This window comes from Scyliorhinus torazame, chromosome 9 (assembly GCF_047496885.1).
Source record: "Scyliorhinus torazame isolate Kashiwa2021f chromosome 9, sScyTor2.1, whole genome shotgun sequence".
NCBI classification, from domain to species: Eukaryota; Metazoa; Chordata; class Chondrichthyes; order Carcharhiniformes; family Scyliorhinidae; genus Scyliorhinus; species Scyliorhinus torazame.
Genome location: NC_092715.1, coordinates 158,183,310 through 158,196,658, shown reverse-complemented (window position 1 = coordinate 158,196,658; position 13,349 = coordinate 158,183,310). Strand labels below are relative to the sequence as shown.

The window sequence follows — 13,349 nt, the reverse complement described above, 5'->3', positions numbered from 1 at the left end:
AACCTATTGGACACTAAGGGGCAGTTTCGCATGGCCAATCCACCTGACCTTCACATCTTTGGACTGTGGGGGGAAACCGGAGCATCCGGAGGAAACTCACACAGACACGGGGAGAAAGTGCAAACTCCACACAGTCATCCGAATCCAGAATTGAACCGGGTCCTGGAGCTGTGAGGCAGCAGTGCTAACCACAGTGCCACCCTGACAAAATATAACAATTTTTAAAATCAGTTATTTTCAGGATATTGCCAAAAAGACATTGAAGAATATAAACCAACAATTAATTTGCTCTCATTAGTATCCTTCCATCTACAAGAGAAGACAGGCATGCAGCAAACAAATCCTTTTCAGATGGGGTGCCTTCATATGACATACCTTATAATATAATCTTTATTATTGTCATAAGTAGGCTTACATTAACACTGCAATGAAGTTACTGTGAAAATCCCCTAGTCGCCACACTTCAGCGCCTGTTCAGGTACACAGAGGGAGAATTCAGAATGTCCAAATGATCTAACAAGCACGTCTTTCGGGATTTCAGGGAGGAAACCGGAGCGCCCGGAGGAAACTCTCGCAGACACGTGGAGAACGTGCAGACTCTGCACAGACAGTGACCCAAGTGGGAATCGAACCCGGGACCCTGGTGCTGTGAAGCAACAATGCTAACCACTGTGCTACCGTGCCTGCCTGATATTTGAAAGGCCAATCCTTGGGAAGCAGGTTATGCCACAAGCGCCACTTGAACTTACTGAGTATGACTGGGGGTTGTTACTTTTGACATCGGCATCTTTTGCCACACCACCAATCATTATGGTGGTGCATGCCAACCCACTGGAGACTGTCATCAGCTATTACTCCCAGGTCTGATAATTGATATCTGGGGCTCCATGCCATGATTGCAATCATCCTTGAAGTGGAGCTTTGGGCATCCTACAGGTTTCTGGCTCTAGCTACCTCACCCTTCAGAAAGTCTTTGGATAAAAGCCACCATCTTTCATCCTGCTGACTTGCCCAAGTCAACGAGGCTGCTTCTGTTTAAGTGCTAACAAACTTGGGATCTCTGCCTTATTCCCAATTTAATCCTGCCAGGAAATACCCAAAATGCAGCACAGACAGCACTGGTGTAATTTTGCTGTAAATTATATCAATATAGCAAATTGCTCCAGATAAAAATCTTTAAAATGAGTATCCACTACATTGATTGAGATTGTGCAAGTATGCAATTCTGTCTAGGGAATTATTTGCTAAACCTTTACATTATTTAATTGATTTAAAGGGGAAGTAAAGACTTTTAACAGCTTTTGTGTTTAAGTATTTCCGCACTTCATACAAGTATACATTAGCCATAGGATTGACTTGGGAAAATAAAATATATTACACAAACTCACTCAAAAGGTTTCCGTGCCAGAAAGTTATGCGTACCTATTAGGCCACTCTTACTGGCAGGGAACATCCTGGAGCTTACACAACTTAATTACCGTAATAATAAAAACGGAAAATACTGGATAAACTCAACGACGCACTCTAAAAAGACGCAGCAATCCAGTCCTCAACCTTAATAAGACAGAGAATGGAAGAAAGCGAGAGATCAGAAGCAAAAATGCCCGAAAGAAACCAAGCTAGAGGCAGAACAGACACCAGGAGCAGAAGGGGCCAGGAGCGAACACACTCTGACGAGCCGACCGGTACACAAGGCGGCGGAGCGGAAGTTTCACCAAAACGAAAAGAGCAGGACAAACAGAAGCAAATTCCCCCTGTACCAGGGGAGAACTGGAAGGCATCCTTCACCGAGACGCTGAGGGAGCACCAGCAGGAAATAAAAGCAGAGGTGAAAGCAGACATTGAGGCTGCAGTGAAGGCAGCGGTGGCCAGACCCTGGCTGAAATACAGCTCGCCCTGAGCAGAGCAGACAAGAGAATGGAAGCCCAAGGGGCGACCATTAAAGAGTTGGAAAAGGCAGCAACTGACGAGTGATCGGATCACGGCACTGGAAAAGGAGATGGCGGGGCTGCTCATGATGCAGGGGAGCCTGAAGAGCAAAGTGGACAACCAAGAGAACTGCTCGAGAAGTCAAAATGTACGGATTGTGGGCCTACCGGAGGGTATCGAAGACAGGGACCCCACAGTATATGTGCCCGAGATGATGGGCAACCTAGTGGGGAGGAAAACTTTCCCCAACCAAGGACAGGGCACACCGGTCTCTGCGCCCGAAACCCAAAGCCATGGAGCAACCGAGTGCAGTAATAGCCAAACTGCATCGGTACCAAGAGCGGGAAACAATCCTGAGCTGGGCCAGACAGACCAAGAACTGCCAATGGGAAGTACATCGCATACACCAAGACATTGGGGCGGACCTAGCCAGGAAACGGGCTGAGTTTAACAAAGCGAATGCAGGCCTTTATAAAAACGGCGTACGCTTTGTTATGTTGTACCCAGTGAAGCTCTGGGTCACATAGCAAAAAGAAAAGTGTATTTCTTCACAGCGCCCACCAAGGCAAACAAGTTTGTCGAGGAATGCGGGCTGGAAAACCGGCAGCAGGGGAAGAAATAAGCGGCCCCTGGCAAGGAGCAACAGCACGCCGAAAGGGAGGGGGGAAAGAGGCAACACCTAGCCTCCCCCCCACAGGAAACATACCCTGAACGACAAGAGGCAAACCACTACCCAAGGGACCGCTTCAGGTGGGAGATCATGGCCCAGTTCGAGAGAACGAGCTTAGCGGAGAAGGGAAAGCAAGTGCGAGGAGTGCAGGGTAAGATGGGGAAAGAGCGGGCAGGAACCGTAGAGAATGGGCGAGGGAAAAGCGAGACAGTAACTCCCGGGAGTGGCGTCACCGCACTAGCAGGAAAGCTAGCGCTGGGGCTATGCAACAGAGCAGGGCCGCGGCGCACCCCCATCTTGGGGGACGGTGACAGGCCGGGGGGGGGGGGGGGGGGGGAACCACACAGCAGGGGTGGGGGAGCAAATGGGAGGGGGGGGGGGGGGGTGGAAGGGAGGGAAAAATAGGGCCAGACCGAGAGCAGCAATAAGGCTACAAAGGACCACAACCAGGGGCTCGGAACAAGGAAGCACTGCAAGCAAGCACCCAGTACAGTCTCTGGGTGAAGGGAAACCCTGGAATGCAGGGGCAGATCCACGTTGGTGGCCATGTTGGGTGCCCCCTGGACAAAGGGAAACCCTGGAGCGCAGGGGCCCGATCGCATGGGGAGGGAAGTGACAGTGGCCATCTTGGACGGCCCCCGAACAAAGGGAAGCCCCAGAGTGCAGGGGCGCGTCCAACAGAGAAGTATGGTTAATCCCACAGGAGCGGGGGGACAGAAGCCCCCCCACCAGGATAGTCACCTGGAACATAAGAGGACTCAACGGCCCAGTGAAAAGATCCAGAGTCTTCACCCACCTAAGAAACATGAAAGCCGACATAGTCTTCCTCCAAGAGACACACCTGAGCGAGCAGAACCGGCTGTGGGTAAGAAAGGACTGGGTGGGACAGACCTACCATTCCTATTACAGGACGAGATCCGGGGGGGGGTGTGTGTGTGGCAATACTGATCAGCAAGAGGACGATGTTTAGGGCGACGAAGCCGACTACAGACCCAGGGGGACGGTACATCATGGTCAGCGGGGCCATGGACGGGGCACCGGTAGTACTAGTTAACGCGTGCGTTCCCAACTGGGACGACACAAAATTCATTAAAAAGACCATGGCGGAAATCCCCGACATAGCTACGCACCGACTAATCATTGGGGGGGGGGGTTCAATTGTGTACAGGACCCAATGACTGACAGGGAAGACCTGAAACATGGCAAAGGAACTCAGTCACTTTATGGAACAGATGGGAGTGGTGGACCCCTGGAGGTTCACCCAACCAAGGGAAAAGGGGTTCTCCTTCTCCCCAGTACACAACGTGTATACCGGAATTGACTTTGTGGTGGAGATAATGGTGCTTCCAGGGCTGGTCAAAGCGGAATACTCTGCAATTGTAATCTCCGACCACGCTCCAGATTATATGGACGTGACACTGGAGACGGGCAGGGCCCCAACGCCCCACATGGAGGTGGACACTGCCCTACTAACCGACAAGGCATTCAACGAAAGGGTATCACAGGCCATAGTGGAGTATACGGAGAACAACCAAAACGGGGAGGTCTCACCCTCCATGTTTTGGGAAGCGCTAAAGGCCATAATTAGAAGGGAAATTATCGCTTTCAAAGCGCAAAGAGATAGGAAGGAAAGGGCGGCTAGGCAGCAGCTGGTTGACTCCATACTGAGGTAGACCGTAAATACTCCGAGGCCCCGACCATAGAGCTCCTGGCGGAGAGGAAAGAGCTACAAAGGAACTTTGATCTGCTCTCCACGAGGAAAGCAGTGCACCAACTCCACCAGGCACGAGCGACCCTATACGAACACGGAGACAAAGCCAGCCACTTGCTGGCATACCAGCTGAGAAAGCAGGCAGCCACCAGAGAAATTGCACAAATCAGGGACAACAGAGGCACATAGACCCAGACCCAGAAAACATCAACAAAACCTTCAAGGCCTTCTCCCAAGAGCTGTACACCTCAGAACCCCCAGCAGGGGTGTCGGGGATGAAACGGTTCCTTGATGGACTGGACATGCCAGTCGTGGTGGGGGGCGGGGGGAAGAGGACAGAAAACAGGGCCTGGAAGCACCACTAGCACTGGGTGAGATCATGGACCGTATTAGCTCCATGCAGGCAGGGAAGGGGCCGGACGGGTTCCCGGCCGGCTTCTATTAAAAAATTGTGACAGCACTGGTCCCGCACCTGCGGGAGATGTTCACAGATTCGCTGGCTAGGGGCACACTGCCACCTACACTAGCACAGGCCTCAATCTCGCTAATACCCAAGAAAGACAAAGACCCAACGGAATGTGGGTCATACAGACCCATCTCACTGCTAAACGCAGACGTGGAAATGTTGGCCAAAATCCTAGCCAGAAGGCTCGAAGACTGCGTACCAGAGGTGGTCGCAGAGGACCAGACGGGCTTTGTCAAAGGTAGACAGCTAACCTCGAACATCAGACGGCTGCTGAACGTGATAATGACCCTTCCGGGGAAAGAACACCAGAGGTGATTGTCTCTCTGAAAGCAGAAAAGGCCTTCGACAGAGTCGAGTGGAAGTACCTCAAAGGTACTGGAGCAGTTCGGGCTCGGAACAGGGTTCACCTCCTGGCTGAAGCTCCTATACAAAGCTCCCATGGCGAGCATACGGCCAAACAACACCAACTCCCAGTACTTCCAGCTGCACAGGGGCACCAGGCAGGGATTCCCGCTGTCCCCGCTGCTGTTCGCTCTAGCGATCGAACCATTAGCGATCGGTCTCAGAACAGCAAAGAAATGGAGGGGGATCCAAAGGGGAGGCAGAGTGCACAGAGTTTTGCTCGATGCAGATGACCTGCTCCTCTACATTTCAGACCCACAAAGCAGCATGGAAGGAATCATCACGCTCCTGAAAGAGTTTGGTGCCTTCTTGGCTGCAAACGCAACATGAGCAAAAGCGAGATCTTCCCGGTACACCGACAAGGAGGTGGGGCAGCACTAGTGGGACTGCCGTTCAAACAAGCCCGACATAAATTCCGCTATCTGGAGATCCACATCGCTCATGACTGGAAGGGGATCCACAAATGGAACCTGACCAGTCCGACAGAGGAAGTCAAAAAGGACTGCAAAGATGGAACACACTCCTACCCTCCCGCGCGGGGCGTGCAAACGATCAAAATGAACGTACTGCCCAGGTACCTCCTCCTACTTAGATCCATCCCGATTATTATCCCCAAGGCCTTTTACAAATCACTAGACAAACTAATCATGGCGTTCATATGGGGGAGGTGGGGCATTCATATGGGGGGGGGGGGGGGGGGGTGGAGAAAGAATGCTAGGATCCCAAAGAAGGTCTTACAAAAAACAAAGTCCAGAGGAGGGCTAGCCCTCCCAAACCTACAATTCTACCAGTGGGCGGCGACAGCCGAACAAGAAGGGGATGGATCAAGGAGCCAGAAGCCGAGTGGGTGCACGCGGAGGAGGCCTCCTGCAATGGGACCTCTCTCCGGGCCTTCACCACGGCGGCACTCCTATCCCCACCCAAAAACACTCCAGCAGCCCAGTGGTAGCCACTCTCCAGACCTGGAACCATCTATGGCAGCAATTCAGCCTAACCAAAATGTCGGACAAAGCCCCCATCTGCAACAACCATAGGTCCACACCAGCGCTGACTGACGCCACCTTTAAAAAGTGGAGACAGGACCGGGGGGGGGGGGGGGGGGGGGGGGGGTGTGTGTGTGTGTGTGTGATGACACTGACAGTCAGGGACCTATACACCGATGGCAGGATCACAACACTGGACGAACTGACGGAGAGATTTCAGCTAACTAGGGGGAACGAACTAAGGTACCTGCAACTTAAAAACTTCCAATGGAAGGAGACAAGGACATACCCACCACCGCCACTATTTGTGGAGTTACTTGACGCGAACATCCTAGGTAAAGGAAACTGTAGCGACATGTATGAACGACTGGTAGAGAGGGCTGACACCGTACTGGATGCAACGAGAAAGAAGTGGGAGGAAGAGCTGGGGATCGAAATAGGGTGGGGACTCTGGAGTGAAGCACTGCATAGGGTCAACTCAACCTCCATGTGCGCAAGGTTCAACTTGACGCAACTATAGGTGGTACATAGAGGCCACTTAACAAGAACCCGAATGAGTAGGTTCTTCCCGGAGGTGGAGGACAGATGTGAACGGTGTCAAGGAGGCCCGGCCAACCATGCCCACATGTTCTGGTCTTGCCCCAGACTTGTTGGGTACTGGACAGCCTTCTTTGAGGCAATGTCCAAAGTGGTGGGGATGAGGGTGGAGCCATGCCCGAAAGTGGCAGTCTTCGGGGTATCAGACCAGCCAGAGCTATTCATGGGGAGCAGGACAGACCCGCTTGCCTTTGCCTCACTGATCGCCCGCTGTAGAATCCTGCTTGGCTGGCGGTCAGCAGCACCTACCAAAGCTGCATGCTGGCTGTCCGATCTATCAGAATCTCTCCAAATGGAAATAAATCAAATTTGTCATCCGAGGGTCAAACGCCGGCTTCCACAGAACGTGGTAGCCATTCACCCAAATGTTCCAGGACCTGTTTGTAACCAACGAACGAGCAGAAGAATAATCAAGTAGCCAAGAGCCAGTGGAAAGTAGCCAAGGCATGAGAAGGAGGGAAAGACCCGAGGGTGTGTGGAGGTGGGGAGCAGTGCAGGGGGATAGCAAACTCAAGAGAAAAGAAAGGTGAACTGCAGGGAAGGAGAGGTGGGGGGAAGGAACGAGAGGAGGCAAAGACCAATAGAGGGGAACCAAAGGGATGGGGGGGGGGGGGCGGGGAGAGAGACGAGGGAACACAAACTGGAAGGAGAGCACAGGAAACGACAACAACCACGGCAAACACAGTAACAGAGAATAAGAAAGTACTGGAGGAAGAAATGCCGAACGGCCGAAGCAGAGGCGAACGCGCAACAACGGCAGCGAAGTCAGACCGGGAGGAGCAACATCAGGGGCACCACCCAGAAACATTTTTGTATTGCCGAGGTTGAGTTTACTCTCTCAGTACTGTACAAAAAAAATGTATAAAAATGAAAGAACGCACAAAACGAGCATACAGATGTACTGTAATTGTCTCTCCAGTTCCTCAATGTATATATATCTCCCCAGTTTCCCCCCCCCACATGTTTTCTTTAGTTGTTAATCAGATGATTTTGCTAACTATATAGCATTGTTGTCTTTTATCTTGTGTATAATATCTCCAATCGTGCGGCCAAGTTCTGACGCCAGCATGAAAAGTGGCAGGAGTCACTCCGGCATCAACGGGCCTCAGGTGGCAGGTATCCACCCCTTCCTAGAGAGCGGGTACGGCGCCGGAGTGTTGTTCAGAGCTCCGGCGCCCTAAAGCTGCCGTGCTACGGCCGGCGTGGGTTTGCACATTCATGTGTGTTCCCGTCTCCACGCCAGCCCCCGGGCAATATATTGGAGGAACATAGGCCTCCACGAAATAGTCCACCCGCTGATCGATAGGCCCCGATTGCAGGCCGGGCCACCATGGAGGCCTCCCCCTCCCCCCCGGGTCAGATCCCCCACCAGACGTCCCCCACAGACAGAACTCAGAGGTCCTGCTGGGTGGGACCATACGTAACCCATGCCGGCAGGACTCAGCCAAACTTGGCAGGCACTCGGCCCAGAGAATCGTTGGGGGGGGGGGGGGGGCTTTCAACGGCCCCCGACCGGCGCAGCGGCGTTGCCACAGGCGCCTGAATATCAGCGCCAGAGATTCGGCAAGCCAGCGTCAAGGGAGCGTGGTGCAATTCTCACACTCACCACCCGGCGCCGCCGGGTCAGAGAATCCCGGCCAATATGTTCGAAAACCCAATTAAAAAAAAAAAAATTCTTAAGACACATTACTCTTGAAACAAGTAACATTGTACATGGTAAATCAGAGTAAGTTCAAGTCGTGATACCACTAGGAACATGGAGTTTCACAGCAAAGAAAGAGGTCCTTCAGTCCCTGTGCCGGCCATCCAACACCTATCTATTCTAAATGCATTTTCCAGCACTTGGTCGGTAGCCTTGTATGCTATGGCATTTCAAGTACTTTATCTAAACGTTTCTTAGATATTGTGAGGGTTCCCGCGGGTTTCTCACTGGCTATTTATTTGGGACCTTTGTCCAATCCCAGCGCAAACACTGCAGCCTCCGTCTATATAAAAGGGGAGTCCCGCTCAGGGTAAACCACCACCAGCCAGCTGTCAGAGGGGAGAGCCGCCTCTGGACACCTACTAACGCTGCCAGCCGGCCAACTTACTGATTGGTGGGAAAGTCACTGGATTTCACAACCCGCTGACTCCAACCCTCACCTGGGGCCTTTATAACCGCCGCACACAATCAGCACCAAGCTGACACCAGCAATCTGTTCACCGTTCTGGCGTGAGGAGGAGGCGCCGTGAACGTCACTGCGAACCAATCTGCAGCTGCCCCTGACAGCGAGCGGAAAGCGCACGCGCACGGGGAATGCCGCCACCAACCGGCAGTTCCACAGCCCATCGCCGTGTGCGCGTGCGCGCCAGTCCCTCCCCGTCTCCTCAGCCCACCGTGGCCGCCATCTTTGTGAGGTCCAGACGAGCCGGAAGTGATGTTGCTAGGACACAATTATAAACAGAGTAACCGCAGGCTGCCGACTTAAAAAAGACCCCCTCCATCAAATATGTGGACAGCGCCTTAGATAAAAGGAACGGAGAGGGAGGTAAGTGAAAGAAAGGTAGCAGGCGTGGAGCATACTTGTATTGGAGGCAGTTACAGCAACGCGTCACTAGATTAGTCCCTGGGGTGAGAGGGTTGTCCATTGATGAGAAACTGCACATTGCGGCTCTCTGGAATTGCAAAGAACGACATATGACCTTACTGAAACATTAAAGCTTTTGGAGGGGCTCGATGGGGTAGACACTGAGTGGTTAATGTCCATGGCTGGGGAATCAAGAACGCGGGGGGGGGGGGGGGGGAAATCAGTTTCAGCATGGGGTGGATCATTTAGGACTCAGATGAAGAGAAATGTCTCCAGTCAGTGTTCTGGATCTTTGGAACTCTCTACCCAGAGGGTTGTGAATGAGCCATCGTTGAGTCTATTTAAAGCTAAGATGGACAAATGTTTGGTTACCTCAGGGAATCAAGGGGAGCGGGAAAATAGGCGGGAAAATGGAGTGAAGCCCAAGATCAATCTTGATCATAGTGAAATTGTGGAGTGACATGATGGATCACAAGCTCGACTCCTTTTATGTTCCTGTGTTCTTAATGATGTAACAGCAGAGGGAAAGGAAGAGAGGCCACGAAAAGAGGCACTGGGGCAAAGAGCTGACAGGGCTTGACCAGAAAAGCTATATTTCTGCTTGGCTGTTTGCGAAGAGCAGGGCGGGCAGCAGAAGCTGCAACATGAGTGACTGCAGTCTTCAGGCTAGAGCTCCGGATCAGTGTTAAAAGAAAACACATCTCGCTCCCTCCAGTTAACCAGTCAAATTCACTGCTGGAAACTTTCTATTTCTCCACTCTTAAACTTGTACTTATTGCAGGTACATTTTTGTAAGGGCCACGAAGAATCCAGCACGAGTTTTAAGGATACAAAGTAATAACATTTATTTACTATAACAGTAGCAGTAACTTCCCTTGCTACATACTCCTTCCTGCTGGTTCCTGAACTGGCCAGCTTTATTTATACTAGGAGTTTACTAGTGGTTTCTCCGCCCCCCTCATTGGGGAAGCTCAGACTCCCACAGGATTGTGGGATAGTCATTAGTCCCCAGCCAATGGTAAGTAGGCAGGTTATAACATCCCTCCCCCCCCCCCCCCAAAGTCCAAGGAATCCACCGAAGACCCTGGCGAAGGAGGGCGTCGGACTCGTTTGGCCGCAGGCCGGACACCATTTGCACGCGGCGCTGGATCAGGCGGCGTGCAACGAGACGGAGACCGGCGCTTCCGTGATGAACAGCGCAACGGTTGTACATCCACGGCCCGTGGACCCGAGGATTCCCCCTCTGATGCATCCTGTGTCTCCATCTCAGAGTCAGAGTCTGCTGCCTCCGTCATGTCAGCGTCTCTATCTCCATTCGGTCCCGTAACGACCTGCGCAGGCTTCGAGTGAGGCACCAGTGGAAGATTGTGAGGACTACCTTCCCTTGTCTCTGGTCTCTGCGGCTGTTGAAATGAGCTCCGGGGGCGGGGAATCTTTTGAGGGGATGGTCTTCTGGACCGAACGTGGTCTACATGTTTTTGCTGGAGACGACCCTGGGCTTGCACTTGGTAAGATCGAGGGCCCGTTTGGCGAAAGATTACACCAGGAACCCATTGGGCACCACCAGCAAAATTCCGAACGAACACTGGGTCACCGGGCGCAAACTGCCGAATCGGCCGATGTCGAGAAAATCCCTGTCCCTGCCGTTCTTGTGTGCGGCGTACTTTTGCGCCAATGTCCGGGAAAACCATACTAAAGCGGGTGTGAAGTCTCCGGCCCATTAGGAGTTCTACGGGAGCTACTCCAGTCACTGCATGGGGGGGGGGTGGTCCTGTACGTAAACAAAAAGCGAGCCAGTCTCGTGTCCATTGATCCGGAAGACTGCTTCTTTAGGCCTCTTTTGAATGTCTGCACTTCCCTTGCTACATACTCCTTCCTGCTGGTTCCTGAACTGGCCAGCTTTATTTATACTAGGAGTTTACTAGTGGTTTCTCCGCCCCCCTCATTGGGGAAGCTCAGACTCCCACAGGATTGTGGGATAGTCATTAGTCCCCAGCCAATGGTAAGTAGGCAGGTTATAACATCCCTCCCCCCCCCCCCCCAAAGTCCAAGGAATCCACCGAAGACCCTAACGAAGGAGGGCGTCGGACTCGTTTGGCCGCAGGCCGGACACCATTTGCACGCGGCGCTGGATCAGGCGGCGTGCAACGAGACGGAGACCGGCGCTTCCGTGATGAACAGCGCAACGGTTGTACATCCACGGCCCGTGGACCCGAGGATTCCCCCTCTGATGCATCCTGTGTCTCCATCTCAGAGTCAGAGTCTGCTGCCTCCGTCATGTCAGCGTCTCTATCTCCATTCGGTCCCGTAACGACCTGCGCAGGCTTCGAGTGAGGCACCAGTGGAAGATTGTGAGGACTACCTTCCCTTGTCTCTGGTCTCTGCGGCTGTTGAAATGAGCTCCGGGGGCGGGGAATCTTTTGAGGGGATGGTCTTCTGGACCGAACGTGGTCTACATGTTTTCGCTGGAGACGACCCTGGGCTTGCACTTGGTAAGATCTAGGGCCCGTTTGGCGAAAGATTACACCAGGAACCCATTGGGCACCACCAGCAAAATTCCGAACGAACACTGGGTCACCGGGCGCAAACTGCCGAATCGGCCGATGCCGAGAAAATCCCTGTCCCTGCCGTTCTTGTGTACGGCGTACTTTTGCGCCAATGTCCGGGAAAACCATACTAAAGCGGGTGTGAAGTCTCCGGCCCATTAGGAGTTCTACGGGAGCTACCCCAGTCACTGCATGGGGGGGTGGTCCTGTACGTAAACAAAAAGCGAGCCAGTCTCGTGTCCATTGATCCGGAAGACTGCTTCTTTAGGCCTCTTTTGAATGTCTGCACTGCACGCTCTGCCAACCCATTTGAAGCCAGGTGGTAAGGGGCAGTGCGGATATGGCAGATGCCGTTCATCTTCGTGAACCTCGCAAACTCCTCACTCGTGAATGGAGTGCCGTTATCCGTGACCAGCACCTCGGGGAGGCCATGCGTACTAAACGACAAACGCATCTTTTCAATTGTTGCGCAGGACGTTGTCCCCTGCATCTTATGCACCTCCAGCCATTTGGACTGGGCGTCAATTAGTAGAAGGAACATGGATCCTTGAAAAGGGCCTGCGAAATCTGCATGCAAGCGTGCCCAAGGCCGCCCTGGCCATTCCCAGTGATGTAGGGGCGTGGCCGGCGGAAGCTTCTGATGCTCCTGGCAAATGGAGCAGTTTTGGGCCACCTTCTCAATGTCGGTGTCGAGGCCTGGCCACCAGACATAACTCCGGGCCAACATTTTCGTTTTGGTCACGCCTGGATGCCCATTGTGCAAGTCTTAGTATCAGCTCCTGGCCTTTTTCCGGGACAATCACACGCGTTCCCCACAAGAGGATGCCGTCTTCCACGCTGAATTCTGACAGCTTGGAGGAAAATGCCCACAACTCGCCTGGGAGCTGTCTATGCTGCCCACCATACAGGACTATGTGCCGAACCTTTGACAAGACTGGCTCCGTCTGGGTCCACTCACGGATCTGTGATGCCGTGACAGGCAAGGTGTCCATAAAATTTAGGGTTGCAACCCCCTCACCAGTCGTGGGGGTCGACATGGGGCCGGTCGATAAAGGCAATCGGCTCAGTGCGTCGGCATTTGCTATCTGCGTACCTGATTTGTGCTCCAGAGAATACTCGTATGCAGCAAGCAACAAAGTCCAGCGCTGGATCCGTGCAGAAGCAATGGGCGGTATTGGCTTATCCTCTCTGAAAAGTCCCAGCAGGGGCTTATGATCAGTCACAATAGTGAAATGGCGGCCGTACACGTACTGGTTGAAGCGTTTCACCGCAAAAACCACTGCCAGGCCCTCCTCGATCTGCGCGTACGTTTTCTCCGCTGCAGTCAATGTGCGGGAGGCGAAAGCTATCGGTCGTTCGGCCCCGTTCTCCATCTTGTGGGACAGGACGGCCCCAATACCATACGGGGATGCATCACATGTCACGAGCAAAGGCCTTCCAGGATCATAGTGGGTTAGTAACCCAGACGACGACAATTG

The 13,349-nt window shown here is 53.0% G+C and overlaps 2 protein-coding genes across 5 annotated transcripts in view; one reads left to right on the top strand and one right to left on the bottom strand.

Moving 5' to 3' along the window:
• qng1 (Q-nucleotide N-glycosylase 1) overlaps positions 1-9,041 on the bottom strand; it is a 51,941-nt gene extending 42,900 nt beyond the window's left edge. Inside the window, exon 1 of one of the 4 annotated variants that reach the window (XM_072516673.1) lies at positions 8,901-9,041. The gene's annotated coding sequence lies outside the window, so the exon portion shown is untranslated. Of the gene's footprint in view, positions 1-8,848 lie in introns of all 4 variants that reach the window. The other 3 variants (XM_072516671.1, XM_072516672.1, XM_072516674.1) reach the window with 3 other exon arrangements.
• Positions 9,042-9,147: 106 nt separating this feature from the next.
• Positions 9,148-13,349, top strand: part of LOC140429541 (kinesin-like protein KIF27) — a 187,551-nt gene continuing 183,349 nt past the window's right edge. The window contains exon 1 of the mRNA XM_072516669.1: positions 9,148-9,286. The gene's annotated coding sequence lies outside the window, so the exon portion shown is untranslated. The remainder of the gene's footprint in view (positions 9,287-13,349) is intronic.